The 7,115-nt window shown below is 57.3% G+C and overlaps 1 long non-coding RNA gene across 1 annotated transcript; it reads right to left on the bottom strand.

The window, feature by feature from the left end:
* Positions 1 to 2,009: 2,009 nt before the first annotated feature.
* LOC144372890 (uncharacterized) lies at positions 2,010 to 6,552 on the bottom strand. The gene is made up of 2 exons (XR_013432720.1): positions 3,586 to 6,552; positions 2,010 to 2,899 (listed from the first exon to the last, which is right to left on the bottom strand). It is a non-coding gene; the product is annotated as an uncharacterized LOC144372890 (long non-coding RNA).
* Between the last annotated feature and the right edge of the window lie 563 nt (positions 6,553 to 7,115).

The following is a 7,115-nucleotide window of genomic DNA, read 5'->3' as shown; positions in this document are numbered from 1 at the left end:
GGTCGAGGTTCCCGCCCTGAGTTCTCTGCCCCCGGCCTTGGCCGCCTGCCCCTCCTGTCCGTCATGGGGCCCAGGTGTGGCCCCCGCAGAGGCCCCGAGCCTGGGGCGGGTGTCCCTGGGCACAGCCGCCAGACGGTGGATGGCGCTGGCTCCTGGGCTCAGCTGCCTCCCGCCCACCCGCCACCTGACGCCGCCTTCCGGCTGTCACCGTCCCCAGGAGGCTGGGCGACGCGGCTCCTGCTGCTTTTCCTCCACAGCTTCCCGGGAGGTGACGGTAGGTGACAGCAGGTGACAGCAGGTCCCACCTGGGCCCAGCCTCCCCAGGAGTCCCGCTGCCCGGCTCCTGGTGGCCTTCTCTGGGTGGCTGACGGGGGCGGGGCAGCCTCTGCCCCCCAAGGCCCCGGGACGGTGGGTCAGCGCCCGGGGAGCGGGCGGCTCCGAGGGGCGCGGGCACCGGGGGCTCCTGGGCCTGCAGAGCTCTGACCTGGGGGGGGAGCAGAGGGGACAGGCTGGGGACCTCGCCTGGGCTCTCCCTGCTCCAGGCCCAGGAGGCTGCCCTCTGGTGCCTCCCTGGCCAGGCCCAGCCACTGGCTTTGCACAGTCCCGCGTCCTGGGGCCATCGGCCATCACTGGGGGCCATTCCCCCTCCCGCCCTGCACCCCGGGAGCCCCACGGAGCCCCGCCCTGCGTCTGGCTGGACCCACGCCACCCAGCGCCATCCACGGAGCCAGGGCTCTGGGGCTGACCCAAGCAGGGTCCCCTCCCACCACCCATGCCCCTTGTCACCTCTGTTGCCCAGGTCCCCGTAAGGGTCACTGTGAGCCTCTCGGCTCTCTGAGGAAGGGAGAGACCAGGAGGGGCCCAGCTCAGACTTGACAGGAGCCCACCCGGGCCCTCAGCTCTAGCCGGGGCAGGAGGCCCGTCTGCGAGTCCCGGTTGGTGTGGAGGCTCGGTTGGTGTGGAGGCTCGGGTTGCCAGGCCTCTCCACAGGTCTCCGGCTCCTTCCCAGAGGCTGACCCTGTGACCAGGCCCGCGGGTGGCCTCAGGCTGTGCCTCCATTGGTAAAGGAGGGGACAGGCTGGCAGCTGGAGACATGGCCCCAGGGGCTGCCCCAGGCCAAGAAGAGCCTGATGGGGCTGTGGCCTCCAGGTGACCCACTGAGAGCCTGAGGCTGAGAAGCCTTCAGTGGAAGCTCATTTATTGTGCTGTCAGTGTGAGCCCGGGACCTGGGGCCAGGGATCTGAGAGGGGAGGGAGGTGGCTTTCCCTGGGCCCATCCTCCTTACTCTAATGCCTGTGGCCTTCTGTGATCTGGCCCAGAACATGTGTCCTTCTGCATGAAAATCCCGCCTGGACTCAGAGGACCTTCCAGACTCATCCGGGAGGCACCGCTGAATGCTGTGAGCGGCGGTGCCAGGCCCAGGGTCAGACTGACCACCAGGGCTGGGTACGTGGGCTAATCAGAGGGGGACAAGGACGTGGATGGTATCGGACTAAAACACTTCTTCACACAAAGGAAACGTTCACTGAATACCAAGCCTCCAGCATGGGAGAGTCTTTACCACCTGCACCTCAGGTAGAGCACTGATCTCTCGGGGTGTGTAAAGAACTTAACTTCAGCCCCCCACAAATAACCCAATCGATACACGGGCTGAGGGGCCCAACAGGCGCTTCGCAGAGGGAGAAACACCCTCCATCCACAAACACATGAAAAACGTCCAGCATCTGGGGATTACAGAGATGCACATTAAAACCACGCTGAGTGCATCTCACTGCAGTCAGGATGGCTGCTGGGCACCGTGGCTCACGCCTGTCATCCCAGTGGCTCCGGGGGAGAGGGGATACTGAGGCAGGAGGATCACAAGTTCAAAGCCAGGTTCGGCAACTTAGAGAGACATTGTTTCTGAATTAAAAAAACAAAGGGGGGAGGGATGGGGTGTGGTTCACTGGTCAAGCACCCAGGGCTCAATTCCCAGTACCTCCCCCTGTAAGGGACCACAAGAGACCAGCTTCATGCAATGAGCAGGAGGGGGTTTATTGAGGATCCTAATTCAGCGTGCTGAGGCCCAAGGCTCACTCAGGACGGGAGAGCAGCCCAGAGCCCCCAGCAGAGGTTCAAGCAGAGCTTAAGTACACTTTTTGGGGAGGGCGGTGGGCTTTGCATACATCAGAACAAATCATCATGAGGGCGGGAAAACTGAACAGCAACTCTGAGACGTGATTGGCACATTCATTGGCGGGAACAGGTTGGGCAGGGGTGATTGGTCACTCCTAAGCGGGTTACACATTCAAACTGATTGGTTCGGGCCCTGTGACAAACTGCACAGGGCCCTAGGCTAAATGGCCAGAAGGGCGTTGTCTTAACTGTCTCAGGAATTCCAGGTTCTGGGTGCAGCCGAGGAACTTAACAATGCCTGGTCTTTTACATTTTAATTCAGGCTTTGCAGCTTAGAAACTTTACCCCTTCACCCCCACTCCTTTTTTCTGACTACTTTTAATCTTAAAAGTAATGAATCATAATTGTTGGGGAGTCTCATTTTTCATCTCTGCCAGTGGAGCATATTGCCTTCTGATTACCACGCGTTGTCCTGTGCTTCCTGGGATCCTTCTCAGCATGGCCTCCATTTTAGACTTCACTCGGTATTTAGTAGACCCCGATTTAGCTAGCTACACTGACTACCTAACTTTAAATCTGGCTTCATTCCCCCCTCTACTTTGGGAACTCCTTACTGCGGTGAGGAAGGGGGACGAAGAGGATCTCTCTGGCTTCTTCAGGCTGAAAAGGGACGGTGTGGGGCAAGCAGTTTGGACCCTTAAAAACATCGGGTCTATCGAGTGGTCCATGCTAAAAGTCCAATTGAGAAGCAATAGGCGGGAGGGCCATTCGAGGGATGGGTGGTCTATAAGAGAAACAAGAACTCATTAGTGCTGGAACCAGATTGATGCAGCAAGAAATGCCACAGCCCAGGAATATGCCAGTGAGTACAATGGCCGAGACAGAGATTAACAATGTTTTCCACCAGGAAGTACCAAGAACCAGGAGCTAAGATACTGTTTCCACGACAAAGTCGCCGAGGACATGGCTTCCATCTGAGCATGTAAATCTTTAAGGATATTTGTCACATTGCCAGAAATGTCAGGGATGTCAACACAACAACTAACATTTAGGTTTACAGATGCCCTTTCCCTTAAGATATAGTCTAATAATTTAATGCCATCTGATCCTGCAAAATCCTTCTACCAGTATGACCTGTGTCTAATAGGGAAATCTTTAATTCTGCTACTCAGGGCTGGATAACCATAGTAGCAAACGTTAAGCCTACCTGCGTTGGTCAGGAATACCTGTGAGCCTTAAGCTAAAACTACCCTGGCAGTTTCTTTTGATAGTTATCAGGCATTCCTACCTAAGAATCTCTTTTGCAGCCTCCAGTTTACTTATTTATGGAAGTTACATTTAACTATTATTATCATTTAAAATGCCCAGGAACAGCTGTGCTTTGGCTTTGACTGTCTTTGCTAAGTGTTTAAGATGAAGCAGTCAAACTGACTTTTGTTTCTATCTATTGTTAACAGTCAGCTGAGTTACCCTGGGAGTCCTCGGGAACTTCACAGCAGCTTCTCAGTTCTGCTAGTGCCATTTGCGCTAGGATGGGTCCAGGCCTTGCTTGACCACGTGGCTTCCCTCGGAAGCATCAGGGATGTCTCCCTTTTCTGATGACCCTCCTCTTACAGCAAATGCACTGACTGGCCTTCTGCCCTCCACTGGTCTCATTAATCTCCCTGATCAGGAGGTTATGTGGCCTAGGGTTGCAGAGCGCTCGCAAAGGAAGTCTTCCGCCGACTCCATTTCCGACTTGCTGGCAGAGGGGGGCAGGGGCGGTCCCCCGTCGACCTCACCCCCAACCCTGCCAGCCCGTTCCTCACACCCGCCGAAGCACCCCCTCCTCCGGGGAGGGGAGACAGCGAAGGGGCGGAGAGGACAGGTGGGTGGAGGGGCCGGGAGGAACGGGGGCGGCACAGATCCACCATGCCGCCGGGTTGAATCCTCCGGGCCGACCGTGTGGACCCCACCCCTGCAGGAGGAGATTCGCAGAGGTCCTGCCAGGTTAGAAGCCATGATCTGGGTGGCCATGCGGCCCCGGCTGAAAGGCAGTATCTCTGACTTTGTGGATTAGAGAGAGATGGAGGGACTCTCCTGGGGGCCATTCAACTCCGAGGGTGGTCCACTCTGAAACGCAGAGAGACAACACAACCGTGACACAAACACGGACACACACAGTAAACGTTTAACACGAGTTCAGAGGCAAAGATTAAAGACAGACAGTAAACAGAGAGTAGCCAGCAAAACCAGACGGGTTGGCAGCACGGACCAGGGGGCGTTTTCGCCCCCCCAGATGAGGGCACCTCCGTCCCTCCCCGAGTCCTCCAGAGTGTCCCTCTGGAGAACGTGGCCTGTGGCTCCTGGACATGTCTGTCCACCACCGCCAGGGGGAGCTTACGCTCTCCGCTGGCAGCCACACGCTGCCAACCCTCAAACCAGAGCTCTGGGAGCTTACGCTCTCCACTGAGCCAGAAACCAGACCTGAGCGCTCGCGCTCACAAAGGAAGAACAAGAAGGAGGAGAAGGAGGAGAGAGAGAGAGAGAGAGAGAGAGAGAGAGAGAGAGAGAGAGGCGCCTTACTTACCCCCTAAAGCAGTCCGTTGGGGTCTCCCTGTCCGGCGATGCGCAGTTCCCGGCCAACACACCAAATGTAAGGGTCTGGCGAAACGTCGGAGGAAGAGACCACAAGAGACCAGCTTCATGCAATGAGCAGGAGGGAGTTTATTGAAAAGGATCCTAATTCACCGCGCTGAGGCCCAAGGCTCACTCAGGAAGGGAGAGCGGCCCAGAGCCCAGAGCAGAGGTCAAGCAGAGCTTAAGTACACTTTTTGGGAAGGGCGGGGGCTTTGCATACATCAGAACAAATCATCATGAGGCGCGGGAAAACTGAACAGCAACTCTGAGACGTGATTGGCACATTCATTGGCGGGAACAGGTCGGGCGGGGGTGATTGGTCACTCCTAAGCGGGTACACATTCAAACTGATTGGTTCGGGCCCTGTGACAAACTGCACAGGGCCCTAGGCTAAATGGCCAGTAGGGCCTTGTCTTAACTATCTCAGGAATTCCAGGTTCTGGGTGTAGCAGAGGAACTTAACAATACCTAGTCTTTTACATTTTAATTCAGGCTTTCCAGCTTAGAAACTTTACCCCTTCACCCCCCAAAAAGACAAGTGATAGTGAATGTTGGCGGGGGGCGGGGGGGGGGGCAGAGGTCCACTCACAGAGTGACCACCGCAGGGCCCAGGAGTGACCACTGGTGGACTGTGATTGGTGCGGCCACTGTGGAAAGCAGTGTGGAGAGTCCTCCTTGGAATGGGCCACCATTTGGCCCAGTCATCCCACCTCAGCACACACCCAAAGGACTTGAAGTCACCCTACCACAGTGACACAGCCACACAGCGTTTATAGCAACTCAATTCACAACAGCAAGGCTTGGGAACCAGCCTAAATGCCCTTTAACAGATGAACAGAAAAAGGAAACGTGGTACACCTACACAGTGGAATATTATTCAGCCATGAAGAAGAATGGAGTTAGAGCATCTGCGGGTCAGTGGATGGAACTGAAGACTCTCCCGCTAAGTGAAATACGCCAGGCCCAGGAAACCAAAGCCCAAGGTTCTCTCCAACACAGGGGCTGACTCCCAGCAGGCAGTGGGGAGGGAGGAGGGAGGTGGGAAGGGAGGGGAACAGGAAGGACAGTGGAGGAATGGACATCACTTTCCTGTGTTCCCGTGGGGATGCACCACCAGGGTGACTCCACGTCATGCTTGACCACCAGAAAGGGCTCCTGCTGGAAGGGCGGCTCTCCCTGTCTGTACAATATGCCCAAGTCCACTCCACGGTCACCGTTACCCAGAGAACCAAGTGAGGGGGAGAGTAGACGGTGAGATCAGCAGTCACTGGAGGAACGCCCTGCCCCCAGGCGGGACAGGCAGCAGGCGGCTCTGCTGGACTCGGAGGACCAGGGACCCACTGTCGTGGTGAAGTCAGATTTAAAGTTAGGTCGTCAGTGTCGTCAGGTAAATCGGGTCTAATACTGAGGAAATCTAAACTGGAGGCCATGCTGGGAAGGATTCCGGAAACGCAGGACAACTCATGGAGTGTTAATGAAGTCCAGAAAGGCCCTAGGCCAAAGTCCAGCCCAAAGAAATGTTAATGGAGCCAGGGAACAGCCCCAGCAGATTTGGAGATAGCCCATCCCAAGAAGTGATAAGGAAGTCCTTCCTGCCCAGATGACTTCTCTGGCCCACCTGTGTCCCACCCCTCGGCCTTCCCACCCGCATTCCATCACCAAAACTATAAAAAGGGGAGACAACCGCACTTCCACGGACTCCACCTCTTGGTCCCCTTCTTCCTCCATAGAAGTCTTTTCTGCTGTCCTTTGATAAACTTCTAATCTCTACTCTGACCTTGCCTCGGGTGCTCTCTGGTGTTATTCTCAACAGCGGTAACAGTGGCAGGCTGCAGCCTGGGCCCCCCCCCCCGCCAGCCCGCCCAGCAGAGGGCCCCTGCCTTTCCTCCCTCCCCGGGCTCCCACTGGCTCTCCCGAGGCCCAGTCCAGCGGAGCCACCCTGAGCCTTGGTTTCCTGTCTGTTAGCGGCCACCGCGGGCCTTGCAGGTGTGTGCTGAGGCTTAGGGGACAGCAGGGGACTGTTCCTCTGCAGGGCACTGGTGGCTGCTCCCAGTGTGGCCTGGCCGGGACCTGGCCCTCGTCAGCCAGGGTTGACCTGCAGCCCTTGGTGGTCACTCCTGGGCCCTGCGGTGGTCACTCTGGCTCTGAGCCCTGGAGATGGGCTGGAGCCTGGCCTCTAGGTGTCCCCGGGGGCTGAGCTGTGGCCGCAGCTGGCCTTGAGCTCTCCCAGGGGCCAGCCTCCTGCTACAGCGAGGACTGGACCTGGAACCCTGTCCCCCAGCACATCCAGGCAGGGGGACCAGGAATGAGCAGGTTGGTGTGGGGCCAGGGCCAGGCCAGGAGCCCAGCAGAGCAGGTCTAACGAGGGGTCCTGGGGCTGG

Source organism: Ictidomys tridecemlineatus, unplaced genomic scaffold, assembly GCF_052094955.1.
Source record: "Ictidomys tridecemlineatus isolate mIctTri1 unplaced genomic scaffold, mIctTri1.hap1 Scaffold_185, whole genome shotgun sequence".
Lineage (NCBI taxonomy): Eukaryota > Metazoa > Chordata > Mammalia > Rodentia > Sciuridae > Ictidomys > Ictidomys tridecemlineatus.
Note: the sequence above shows the minus strand (reverse complement) of the source record. Positions and strands in the feature narration are given on the sequence as shown.